A 12,250-nucleotide genomic window follows, 5' to 3' on the forward strand; every position below is an offset into this window, starting at 1 on the left:
AGGACATTCACAGGCAGATGTCCTAGCCTCTCCTGGGGAACACGGAGATTCCCAGCCGAGCCGCCCAGCACCCAGCCTGTGTCCACACCTGCCACATGGATGGAAAGCACCACAGGTGTTCCGGGCAACAAGGGAACTTCAGGGCTTCAAGTGAGCAGACAGGCTGGAGATGGCGCCTAGGGGTGGCTGACAGGCATAGGGGTGGCTGACAGGCATGTTTCCACACCAGGAAACTACGTTTGATTCAGGTAAAGCACAGTAGACTCCCTGCACCTGAGTTTGTCCAGTTAAACCCGTTCAGGCACACAAAGAGAGAGATGATTTTATTATATTTTTAATTTTATCCTCAATAAAATTTAAAATATGCATACAATCCTGTAAAACTTCATGATGTCATATATGTAGTTCAACTGTATAATATACTTTGTGCTCGGCAAGCAGTGGATACACCTTTTCCAACATCCATGTGCTTTTAAAAAATTAACCATTGGCCAGGCATTGTGGCTCACGCCTGTAATCCCACCACTCTGGGAAGCCGAGGCAGGAGGATGTCTTAAGCTCTGGAGTTTGAGGCTGCAGTGAGCCATGATAGCGCCACCGCACTCCAGCCTGGTTGACAGAGCAAGACCCCATCTCTGAAAAAGAAATTAACCCTCTAGTCATTCACACCAAACATCTCAATAAATTCAAAAAAATCACTTTATATAAATGAAATCATATTGAAAAAGTTATTTTGTTTCTTCCTTGTTTTCTAATCATTATAATTTTAATACAAAAGTTAGGATGTGGGTCCCTCTGGGATTAAGAAAGGGTGGGGTGCACCTGTGTGCTGTTGAAACTGTGAGTCAGGACCCGGTGGTGGCCACATAGGAGTCCACCGTATGATTTTCTGTTAAGCTGCACATTTTTTATCAAGGCACTTTTATCTTGTATATTTTATCTCTAAAATTTTTAAAACATGCTTCAAACTATTCCCCCCAAAAGTAGAAGTTGTAAAAATTACATTTTGGGTGACAATGTTAAAATTTTTTAAAGAAGAAAGGTCATCGCTTAGGTGTTTATTTAAATGGAATTTAGATAATTTCTAGATCATTTGGCTCCTCTATTTCTTTATTACTCCAATTCTAATTTCTTAGAAAACGCTCCTGGCTCCACCCCTGAAAGTTTCCACAATTGGAACACGTCTGTCATCCACAGCTCAAATCACCACCACCATCTCACATGGCCCCCAAGCTCCGCCCACAACACAGAAGCCAAGGTGGCCTTGGTAAACCTGAGGTCACATCATGTCATCTTTTATTCGGGCTCCACAGCAGATGCCAATCCCTCTTAGAGTAGAAGTTAAAGCACTGACCTGCAAGGTTCCACATAATCTGACCTCAGGGTTCACACCCTTTCCCTGTTCCTCACACTCCAGGCGCATGGCCTGGCATGCTCCCTCCTCATAACCCTCCTGCGAGTGGTCCCTCTGCTAACACACACTCCTGTTTAAGCCCGCGTGGTGACCAAAACTGACACTGTGCTGGGCCGAGGAGCTGGTTCCAACACATTTCAAAGGACTGTAGTAATCCAGAAAATGCTCTCAGACTACAGTAGAATTAAGCTGGAAATGGATGCTGATAAAAGCAACTAGAAAATCTCCCAAATGTTTAGAAATTAAGCAATGTACCTCTGCATAACCCATGGGTCAAAGATGAACCATAAATGGAAATTAGAAAATCTTTAAACTGAATGATCATGAAAATGTAACCTATCAAACTTGTAGGATCCAGTTAAAACTGCTTAGAGTGAAATGTTTGCTTAGAAAGAAAAAAGTTGGAACAACAGTCTAAGTATAGCCCTGTAAGGACATTAGAAAAAGAGGAACAAAGTAAACCCAAAGAAAATAGAAAGAGGGAACTAATAGGGATGAAAGCAGAACATAATTAATAAAACAAATGTCAATAGAAAGGTGGGGTTTTGTACAGATTAATAATATTGACTGCCCAAGACTAATTAAAAAAAAGCACAAAATAGGCTGGGCACGGTGGCTCATGCTTGTAATCCCAGCACTTTGGGGAGGCTGAGGTGGGTGGATCACCTGAGGTCAGGAGTTCAAGACCAGCCTAGACAACATGGTGAAACCTCATCTCTACTAAAAGTACAAAAATTAGCCAGGTGTGGTGGCGGGCGCCTGTGATCCCAGCTACTTGGGAGGTTGAGGCAGGAGAATCACTTGAACCCGGGAAGCAGAGGTTGCAGTGAGCTGAGACCATGCTACTGCACTCCAGCCTGGGTGACAAGAGCAAAACTCCATCTCAAACACACACACACACACACACACACACACACGCACGCACACACAAAATAATATGGCACATGTTGGCAATAGTAGAGATTAAGAAGGGATTACCACTGAAGATCCCATAGACATTACAAATATTATGAAGTTTGACAAACGACTTTCTGCCAAATAATTCAATGAGTCCAATGAAATGGACACATTCTTAGAAAAACAAATATAACAAAAGAGACACAAGAATAGAGTATGTAAGTAGTCCTATGCATAATAAATAAATTAATTGAATCATTAATTTAAACCTTTCCACAAAAAAATCTCTAGGCCCAGAACACTTAAGATAAATATTTTCAAATATTTAAAGATGAACTAACACAAATCTTATAAAATTATTCCAGGCTGGGCGCGGTGGCTCAAGCCTGTAATCCCAGCACTTTGGGAGGCCGAGGCGGGCAGATCACGAGGTCAGGAGATCGAGACCATCCTGGCTAACACGGTGAAACCCCGTCTCTACTAAAAAAAATACAAAAAGAAATTAGCCGGGCGTGGTGGCGGGCGCCTGTAGTCCCAGCTACTCCGGAGGCTGAGGCAGGAGAATGGCGTGAACCCGGGAGGCGGAGCTTGCAGTGAGCCGAGATCGCGCCACTGCACTCCAGTCTGGGCGACAGAGCGAGACTCCGTCTCAAAAAAAAAAAAAAAAAAAAAAAAAATTATTCCAGAAAACAGGAAAAAAAGAAATATCCCCTGTTATGGTTTGGCTTTGTGTCCTCACTCAAATCTCATCGTAAATTGTAATCCCCAGGTGTTGAGGGAGGAACCTGGCGGGAGGCGATTGGATTATGGGGGCAGTTTCTCCCCACGCTGTTCGCATGCTAGTGAGGGCGTTCTCATGAGAGCTGGTAGTTTTGTAAGAGTCTCTTCCCCCTTCACTCCCTCTCGCCTGCCACCATGTAAGATGTGCCTCTTCCCCTTCTGCCATGATTGTCAGTTTGCAGAGGCCTCCCCAGCCATGTGGAACTGTGAGTCAATCAAACCTCTTTCCTTTATAAATTACCCAGTCTCAGGTATTTCATTATAGCAGTGTGAAAACGGACTAATACACTCCCCAATTCATTTTCTGAGACCATTATTAATTCATCCCAAAACATGAGAAGAAAACTATAAAAAAGTGAATATCATAGGTTAATCTCTCTTGTGAACATAGGCACAAAACTCTCATCAAAATATTAGAAAACTAAATCCAGAAATATATAAAGTAGATAAAACATCACAACCAAATTGGGTTCATTACAAAAATAAAGAGCTAGTTTAATATTTGAAAATCAACAATGCACTACATTAAAGGAATAAAAAAGAAAAATCATGTAATAATCTCAGTAATTCAGGAAAAGCATTGATAACATTCAACACTCTTCAGGATGAAAAGTCTGAGAAAATAACTTTTTAAATTATTATTATTTTTTGTGAGATGGAGTCTCGCTCTGTCACCCAGGCTGGAGTAAAAGTCTGAGAAAATAACTTTCTTAATATGATACAGAGAGTATCATTAAAAAGCCTACGGCCAACACACTTCCTGGTAAAATGTCAAAAGTTTTCCTCTGATGTTAGGAATGAGACAAGAGTTTTTGCTATTTTCATTTCTGTTAAACGTGGTGGTGGAGGCCCAGGCCAGGATGGGAAGGTAGGAAAGGAAAGCAAAAGTATGGGACTGGAAATAAAGAAATGAAATTGTAATTAGTTACAGGTAACATAACTGTGCATGTAGAAAATCCAAAAGAATCTACAGCTGAATTATTACAAGTAACATGAGAATTTAGCAAGACACTAGACATGTGGTTAGCATGAAACATTATATCCCAATATACCAGTAACATAAATAGAAAATAGAATTGTTAAATGCTACTTATTTTTCTGAAGACTAATGGAAAGGTGGAAACTTTGGACTTTGTTAAAATTAAGAATGCCTGTTTATCAAGGGACATTGTTAAGAGAATTAAAACTAAGCCAGAAACTGTGAATAGATATTCGCAATGCCTGCGTGACGGTTGGATTTATTTGTCAACTGGACTAAGCTGTGGGGCGCTCAGATTAAATACTGTTCCTGGGTGTGTGTGTGAGGGTGTTTCTGGATGAGATCAGCGTTTGAATCGGCAGACTCGGTAAAGTAGGAGGCCCTCCCCAGTGTGGGAGGCATCACCCCATCCACTGAAGACCTGAATCCAACAAAAGGCAGAGGAAGGAGGAACCCACCTCTTTTGCCTTTTGCCGTTCTGCTTGAACTGGGACATTGGCCTTTTGCTATCAGGTTGAGATCAATACCATAACTCACCTGGTTCTCAAGCCTTCGGGTCTGAACTAAATGACACCACTGGCTGTCCTGGGTCTCAGCTTTTTGACAGCAGATGGTGGGACTTCTCTGCCTCCCTCATCAATCATGTCAGCCAGTCCCTCCTAATAAATAAATACACATATGTTGGATAAATATATCTTTTTATATGTGGATACATTTATCCTCTTGGTTCTCTGGAAAACCCTGACTAACACAGCATGTATCCAAGCAAAAGTTTGTGTCCAGAATATATAAAGAACTCCTACAAATCAATGAGAAAACAAAAGACAACTCATTTTTCTTAATGGGCAAAGGATTAGAAAAGGTAAGTAAACACAGAATAAAAGTGCTCGACATTAATCCTCATAGCAATGCAAATCAGAAGCCACAGTGACCACCAGGACGGCAGAAGCTGAAAGGACGGATGGTACCAAGGGCTGTCACCGACTCAGAGCCAGGGAGATGGGTGCATTCTGGGCAAGAGAGTGCCCGGGTGCAGGAAGTGGGGGACGCTGCCCAGCAGTATCTTCCCAACTGGAAACTGCGCATATCCTGCGAAATGCCTGCCTATGCTCACTGCCAGACGTGTGCCTGAACATGGGGCGGCACTATGCCCTACAGCCCTGAACTATGCAAAAGAGCAACGCTGTTCATGCGTGAGGCGAGACAGGCCCTTGAGCAGGATAGATAGCAAATGTGTGCTGGGTTTAATATCTGGGTGATGGGCTGATGGGTGCAGCAAACCACCATGGCACACATTTACCTGTGTAACAAACCTGCACATCCTGCACATGGATACGGGAACTTAAAATTAAATTAAATTTTTTTTAAAAGAAGTGTACTCAGACCATCGAAGACAGCCATGGAGAAAGAAATAATTTCTGCCCACAATGATCTAGATGAATCTCACAAATACAACTTGAGCAAAATAAGCCAGACACTAAAGCGTCCACAGCTTACGATCTCATGTATGTAAAGTTCAAACCCAGGCAAACCTCATGCATGGTCATGAAAGTCAGAACAGCGGTTCCCTCTGAGGGGCCTACGAGAGGGGGTGCTGCAAACACTGCATCTCTTTGTCTGGATGGAAGTTTCAGGGTGTGTCCACTTTTTAAAATGCATCAAGCCATACATTTATGATTTGGGAACCTTTCCGTATGTATATTATTCTTCAATAAAAAGGCCACTGAGAAAAACTGCCCACAAAAACCGCACGTGCACCCTCTGAAGTCCAATGCCAGCCCAGATGCTGCAGGCTCCACTGTGTTCCACAGCTAAGGTGGTAAACAGTGGAGCCCAGAAGTACTTTGCTGCCAGCCCAGAGGACACGTCTAAACCACCTTGAAGGATCCCATCTGCCTGGGAGCTGCATGTGTCAGATTCCAATACTTACCCGCATATTCTGACCGGTTTCTTGGAGGTAAGAGAATGAAACAACTTGGATGATTTTTAGCACGCTGGTCTTGGCTCTTAAACTCACAGCTCATAGCCCCCGTAAAGTGAGATATTGGAAGTAAACTTTGTCCTCCGAAGTTGAAGCCATCTTTTAGCTCCACGCTCTGGTGCTCACAGAGATGAGCCACAGCTCAGGATCAATCTGTTTTACACCCAATGACCCCTGCGTGGTCTTGCCCACCGCCCGCTCTCTGAGAGCACATGTGGCGGACGGAGTTGGGCAGGCTTGAGGGGTGCTGAGAAGTCTGCACGTGGCAGGGGGTGCACCCAAGGCAGCCAGAGAGCGTGAGGGCCGGACATCCTCAGCAGGCTCCAGTGCCTCTCCAGCCTCCTACCAAGCCAGGTGCCCTGGGCAGCTGGCCAAGACCTCAGTCCTACAGTTGGCCAGCCTCCGACCCTCCCAGCTGTGTCTTTCAGTCACGGTCCCAGGTTTCTTCTCAAGGCAAATTTCCTTCTAATGCAGGAAAGTCAGCCTCCCTGGGGCTCCCCATCCTAAGCCCAGGCCACAGTCCTGCCCCTGCCGCTCCCCATCCACACAGAGCATCCTTCCCAGGCTCGCCCCTGTGGGCTCACTGCTGTGGGGTCCTGGGCCATGAGACCACAGGGGTCACAGGGAGTGTGGACAGCGTGGCCTGGACAAGGTCAGACCTGCCTTGCCAGACGGTGTTCTGGGAACAGGCTGGGGCTGCTGGGCCTGGAACATCAGGGTGAGGCTCCTCCCAGCCCCGGCAGCATGTGCTGAACCCACCTATCTTCCTTTTGTTCTTTCTCCTTTCTTTGCTTATTGGTGTCTCCCCAGTTGTGAGTCCCTGAAGACAAGTACCCTCAGTCACCACTGGACCCAGCACCCATCACTGCCCTCGGTCACCGCCGGACCCGGCGCCCACCACTGCCCTCAGTCACCACTGGACCCGGCACCCACCACTGCCACCCACAGCCGTGTGCCACCTTCCCCTGTGCCAGCCAGTACCCCAGCATGGACAGGGGTGGGGCAAAGAGTCTTCTCAGGGAAACATCAAAATACCCTAGTATGTTAGTGACTCGGCCAATCAGCAGTGTACTGGTAATTGCTTAACAAGGGACTCTCAGAAGGGGCAGGGCTGTTCTGCAGCATCTGCACACACTCCCAGAGTGGCTGGTTGCAAACCTTTGGTGTTTGGGCTTAGAACGTGGAGCGACAGCAATGCACATAGTCGGTGCTCTGGAGCCTGAGCCGCCTCCAGCAACCATGGGGACCACGTGCTGGTTGCATGGGGACCAGCAACCATGGGGACCACATGCTGACCTCGGTGGTGTGTGGTCGACCCGGATTTTTTGCAGGGCATCCCAGCACTGGCTGTGACCTGCACCTGGCCCCACAGTGGGGCGCTGCTGGTGTAATCTGCCCAGCAGGTGGCTGCTGAGACCCGCAGTCACGCCTTCCACACTCGGGTTTCCACAGTTGTCTCTATGTCAAATCCTGTCAGATGCACAGTCCTGCAAGTCCTCTCTGCTCTGTCTCGAGGCCCCCATATGTGATTCCCCAAATGCCACAAGCTTGAACCCACAAAGCACATCCTGCTTTACAAGTCATGGACCTGGAGCTGGGCTGGCTGAACTGGGTTAGGCTGAGCTGGACTGGAATAGGCTGGGCTGAGCTATACTGGACTGGACTGAACTAGGCTGAACTGGGCTGGGCTGGGCTGGGCTGGGCTGGGCTGAGCTGCACTGGGCTGGGCTGAACTGGGTTAGGCTGAGCTGGGCTAGAATAGGCTGGGCTGACCTATACTGGACTGGACTAAACTAGGCTGAACTGGGCTGGGTTAGGCTGAGCTGGGCTGGAATAGGCTGGGCTGAGCTATACTGGACTGGACTGAACTAGGCTGACCTGGGCTGGGTTGGGCTGAGGTGGGCTGGGCTAAGCTGGGCTGGGCCAAACTGGGTTGGGCTGGGCTGCGCTGAGCTGAACTGAGCTGGGCTGAGCTGAGCTGAGCTGGACTGAGCTGAGCTGGACTGGGCTATGCTGGTCTGGTCTGGGCTGGGCTAAGCAGGGCTGGGCTGAACTGGGCTGAGCTAGGCTGGGCTGAGCTGGACTGGACTAGGCTGAGATGGGCTGAACAGGGCTGGGTTGAGCTGGTCTGGGCTGAACTAGGCTGAACTGGGCTGAGATTGGCTGGGCTGAGCTGGGCTGAACTGGGCTGAACCTGGCTGAACTAGGCTGGGCTGGGCTGGGCTCGGCTGAGGTAGGCTGGGCTGTGCTTGGCTGGGCTGAACTGAGGTGAACAGGGTTGCACTGGGCTGGGCTGGGCTGGGCTGGGCTGAACTAAGCTAGAGTGGACTGACCTAAGCTGGGCTGGGCTGGACTGGGGCCTGTCTGGCCATTTTGCCTGCGCTCATAGACCAGAAAAGCTGAGGACAAGACCGGTGGAGACCCTTCATCAGCGCCCCCTCCCTTGAGCTCTGAGCGCTGTTGGGGAACAGAGGAAGCAGTTGGGAGCAAGGGATGAGGAGGAGCCTGGCGGAACCCAGTGTTTCCACCCACACCAGAGCCCCCGCAGCAGATGCCTGCCCACTAGGACCTGCTGGGCCCAGAGGTGTGCACAGGGAGCAGGTGGCACCACGTGGCCCCGCCACCTATGTTGGTGACAAGGCCAAGCCAGAGCCAAGGGGAGGGGCGACGTGGACCCTGCCCCGACGAGAGACCTGGCAGAGGAGCTCTGGACAGCACCGCGGGGGCCTCTTTGAGAACGATCTGCTCATGACTTCGTCAAGCTGAGTGAGAGAAGCCAGGCACAGACGGCCACATATTACACGTTCCGCTTCTGTGAAATGTACAGAACAGGCAAAGCCGCAGAGGCAGAGGGCAGACGGGATCGCCTGGGGCTGGGGTAGTTAGTGGGTGTGTGACTGTAGAGTATGGGGTTTCTTTTGGGGGTGATGAAAAAGTTCTGGAATGAGATAGTGGTGATGGCCACAGAACTCCACAAACACACTTAGCAGCGATTGAATTGAACACTTAGCAGTTATTGAACTGAATGCTTCAAACGGGTGATTTATATGGCATATGAATTACATCTCAATAAAGCTGTTAATAAAAAATAAATAAATAAAATAAAACAGAGGCTGGGCACAGGCACGGTGGCTCACACCTGTAATCCCAGCACTTTGGAAGGCCGAGGCAGGTGGATCACCTGAGGTCAGGAGTTTGAGACCAGCCTAGACAACGTGGTGAAACCTGGTCTCTACTAAAAAAAAAAAAAATTAGCCAGGCGTGGTGGCGGGCACTTGTTAATTCCAGCTACTTGGGAGGCTGAGGCAGGAGAGGCGGAGGTTGCAGTGAGCTGAGATCGTGCCACTGCACTCCAGTCTGAGTGACGAGAGCGAAACTCCATCTCTGGGGGAAAGAGAGAAAAAAAAAAAAAAGCCTATGAACCAGACACTGGAGGCGCCATCCTGCCCCAGGCCTAGACTCAGCCTGCAGGCCCCTCTTGGGGAGGGGTGGTGTCCTGAGCTGCGTGCAGGCTCCCATGCTCCCCGCCGTCAGCTGTCATGGCTTCCTTCCTTAGGAAATGAGCTAGAAAATATACATGTTTGAAAAGAGGCCAGGCGCGGTGGTTCACGCCTGTTATCTCAGCACTTTGGGAGGCCAAGGCAGGTGGATCACCTGAGGTCAGGAGTTCAAGACCAACCTGGCCAACAGGCAAAACCCTGTCTCTACTAAAAATACAAAAATTAGCCAGGTGTGGTGGCAGGTGCCTGTAATCCCAGCTACTCGGGAGCCTGAGGCAGGAGAATTGCTTGAACCCAGGAGGTGGAGGTTGCAGTGAGCCCCGATCATGCCACTGTACTCCAGCCTGTATGACGGAGTGAGACTTTGCCTCAAAAAAGGGAAGGAAGGAAGGAAGGAAGGAAGGAAGGAAGGAAGGAAGGAAGGAAGGAAGGAAGGAAGGAAGGAAGGAAGGAAGGAAGGAAGGAAGGAAGGAAGGAAGGAGAAAAGAAAAGAAAGGAAAGGAAAAGAAAAAGAAAGGAAAGAGAGAGAGAGAGAAAGAAAGAAAGAAAGAAAGAAAGAAAGAAAGAAAGAAAGAAAGAAAGAAAGAAAGAAAGAAAGGAAGGAAGAAAGGAAAAGAAAGAAAGGAAGAAAGGAAAGGAAGGAAAGGAAAGGAAAGGAAAGGAAAGGAAGGAAGGAAAGAAAGAAAGAAAGAAAGAAAGAAAGAAAGAAAGAAAGAAAGAAAGAAAGAAAGAAAGAGAAAGAGAGAAGAGGAATACCAGCTTAATAGCACAGGCTTCTTACCTGCTTTTCTACTCGAATCTCTTGTTGTTTGTGCTAAAAACCTCAGGTCCTGGTCACTAAGCTGCTCGTTTGGGTTATCACTGCAACAGAAACAAACACATGCACGTGCGGCGGCTGAAACGAGGAGGAACGTTACTCACAATCACCCCTCAGATTTCTAGGCTGCCCCGCTGCACTGGAAACAGACACACCACTTGAAATCTCAGATACACGTAATCATCATCTCAACACTTCAATCGGGATATTCACATTTCAGCCGTATCTGAAAACTGTGACTCGCGGAACCTTCACGTTCCCAACTCCCGCAGGGGGAGACCAGTGCATCACAGCTTCTAAAACAGCCAAGTCATGGACTCCCAAATGGCTCAGCGGTCAATCTGACAGTGCCTGAGTCATCTCCAGCTGCTGAGTCATGATGACCCCAATCCCAGAGTCCCAGAGTTGGAAGGGACCCAAGAAGTCCTCTCCCCGGGAGAAGGCTCGTCTGGAGAGCTTTGGCCTGCAGCGGCCCCGTCCTGCTGGCTGTGGAGTGGGGGCATGGTCTGGAGAGGGACTTCAGGTCATTCGGGCTCCTCTCCAGCCACTGGGACCCTAGGCACTGTGCCTGTTCTGAAAACACAAGAGGAGCCATTATGAGGCACAGGGAGAAGGCAATGCCAGGCCAGGGAGGCTGTGGAAGGGCGTGAGCCCTACAGGTCCCAGTGTCAGCCCACCCCGCATGTGGGCCCTGCCTGCCTGTGGGACCTCAGCCCATTACAGCAGGGCTTCCTGGCCCACCCTGGCCTCCCTCCCCTTGAAGCCCTTAACCCAGCCCACAGGCAGGGCCCTCCACCCGGGGAAAGCCGCGGGCAAGGGCGGCCAGACCTGTACGCCCCTCCACAGCCAGACCCCGGCCAGGATCCCTGCAGGCTGGCCCTGAGCAAAACCACAGCCCCAGTCTCCTGCGTATACGTGGGGAAACTGAGACTCACAGAAGAGACCAGCTCTCCAGACCACCCAGCAGAGATATGGGAACTGTGACGTGGAAGCAAGCATACCCTCGGCCAGCCCAGCCCTGAGCAAGGCGTCCCAGGGTGGCTCTGCCCGGAGCCTCGCAAGAGGGGCATGGGTGTCTACCAGGCCATGGGCAGCAGAAAGGGGGCAGGTAAAGGGAAGCACAGGGATCTCTGGGTGGTCCCCAAGCCCCAGGCTGGAGGGAGAAAGGACCAGGAGGTCAGGCTGGCGGAGACGGGGTTCTGTCCTGGGGTGACCTGATGCAGGACGCTCTGCACTGGCATTTGGGGAGGGCTGGGGGCAAAGGCCAGCCTGGAGGCTGAGTGGTGACTAGACTGAAACATGACAGGGGTTAAATCGGGCAGAGCTGGGGCTGGGCAGGAGGGAGGGGGACAGTGGCAAGAGGGAGGGGACCCTGCGCACCACCCAATTCCGGCTTGGGCAGCTGGTGGCATGGGACACTCAGGAAGACTCCTGGGGGCTCTGGGGTCCTGAGAAGCATCCCGGGGAGATCCCGGGAGCCGCTGGTGGGTGGAGCTGGCAGGAGGGCATATGTGGGGTCCCCAGCATCTGGCTGTCCCCAGGCAGGTGGAGGTGGCCCCACCAGGAAACAGCACCCGAAGGGCCAGGTGTCCCCGGGCGGGGTCAGGCTGCCTGTGGGCCATGGGCAGCTGCGCTGCAGAGGCCGCAGTATGGCTGGACAGGCCACTCAGGAACAAGGGTCCTTTGGTCCAGAGGCTCAGCGCCCCCACCTCCCTGGAGCCCTGTCAGAGAGCCCAGGCCCTGTTGCTTCCGTAGAAAGGGAGGGAGCTGGAAGATCAGGCCCCTGGTTGACAGACGGAAAGACAAGGCCCAGAGCTGGGGTGCCCCTGACCTGGAGCTGCCTAGTCCTGCAGGACCTGGTCGCCCCTGCACTCTCCTAGCC

The 12,250-nt window shown here is 50.2% G+C and overlaps 1 long non-coding RNA gene across 2 annotated transcripts; it reads right to left on the minus strand.

Moving 5' to 3' along the window:
* Window positions 1-4,579: 4,579 nt before the first annotated feature.
* LOC105473791 (uncharacterized) lies at window positions 4,580-10,839 on the minus strand. Of its 2 annotated transcripts, none has more exons than XR_982476.2 (3): window positions 10,582-10,837; window positions 10,333-10,412; window positions 4,580-4,729 (listed from the first exon to the last, which is right to left on the minus strand). It is a non-coding gene; the product is annotated as an uncharacterized lncRNA (long non-coding RNA). The 2 variants fall into 2 exon arrangements; XR_011609628.1 differs by lacking the exon at window positions 4,580-4,729 and adding an exon at window positions 9,098-9,435 and having other exon boundaries at window positions 10,582-10,839.
* Between the last annotated feature and the right edge of the window lie 1,411 nt (window positions 10,840-12,250).

The sequence above is a fragment of the Macaca nemestrina genome, chromosome 11, assembly GCF_043159975.1.
Source record: "Macaca nemestrina isolate mMacNem1 chromosome 11, mMacNem.hap1, whole genome shotgun sequence".
NCBI lineage: Eukaryota > Metazoa > Chordata > Mammalia > Primates > Cercopithecidae > Macaca > Macaca nemestrina.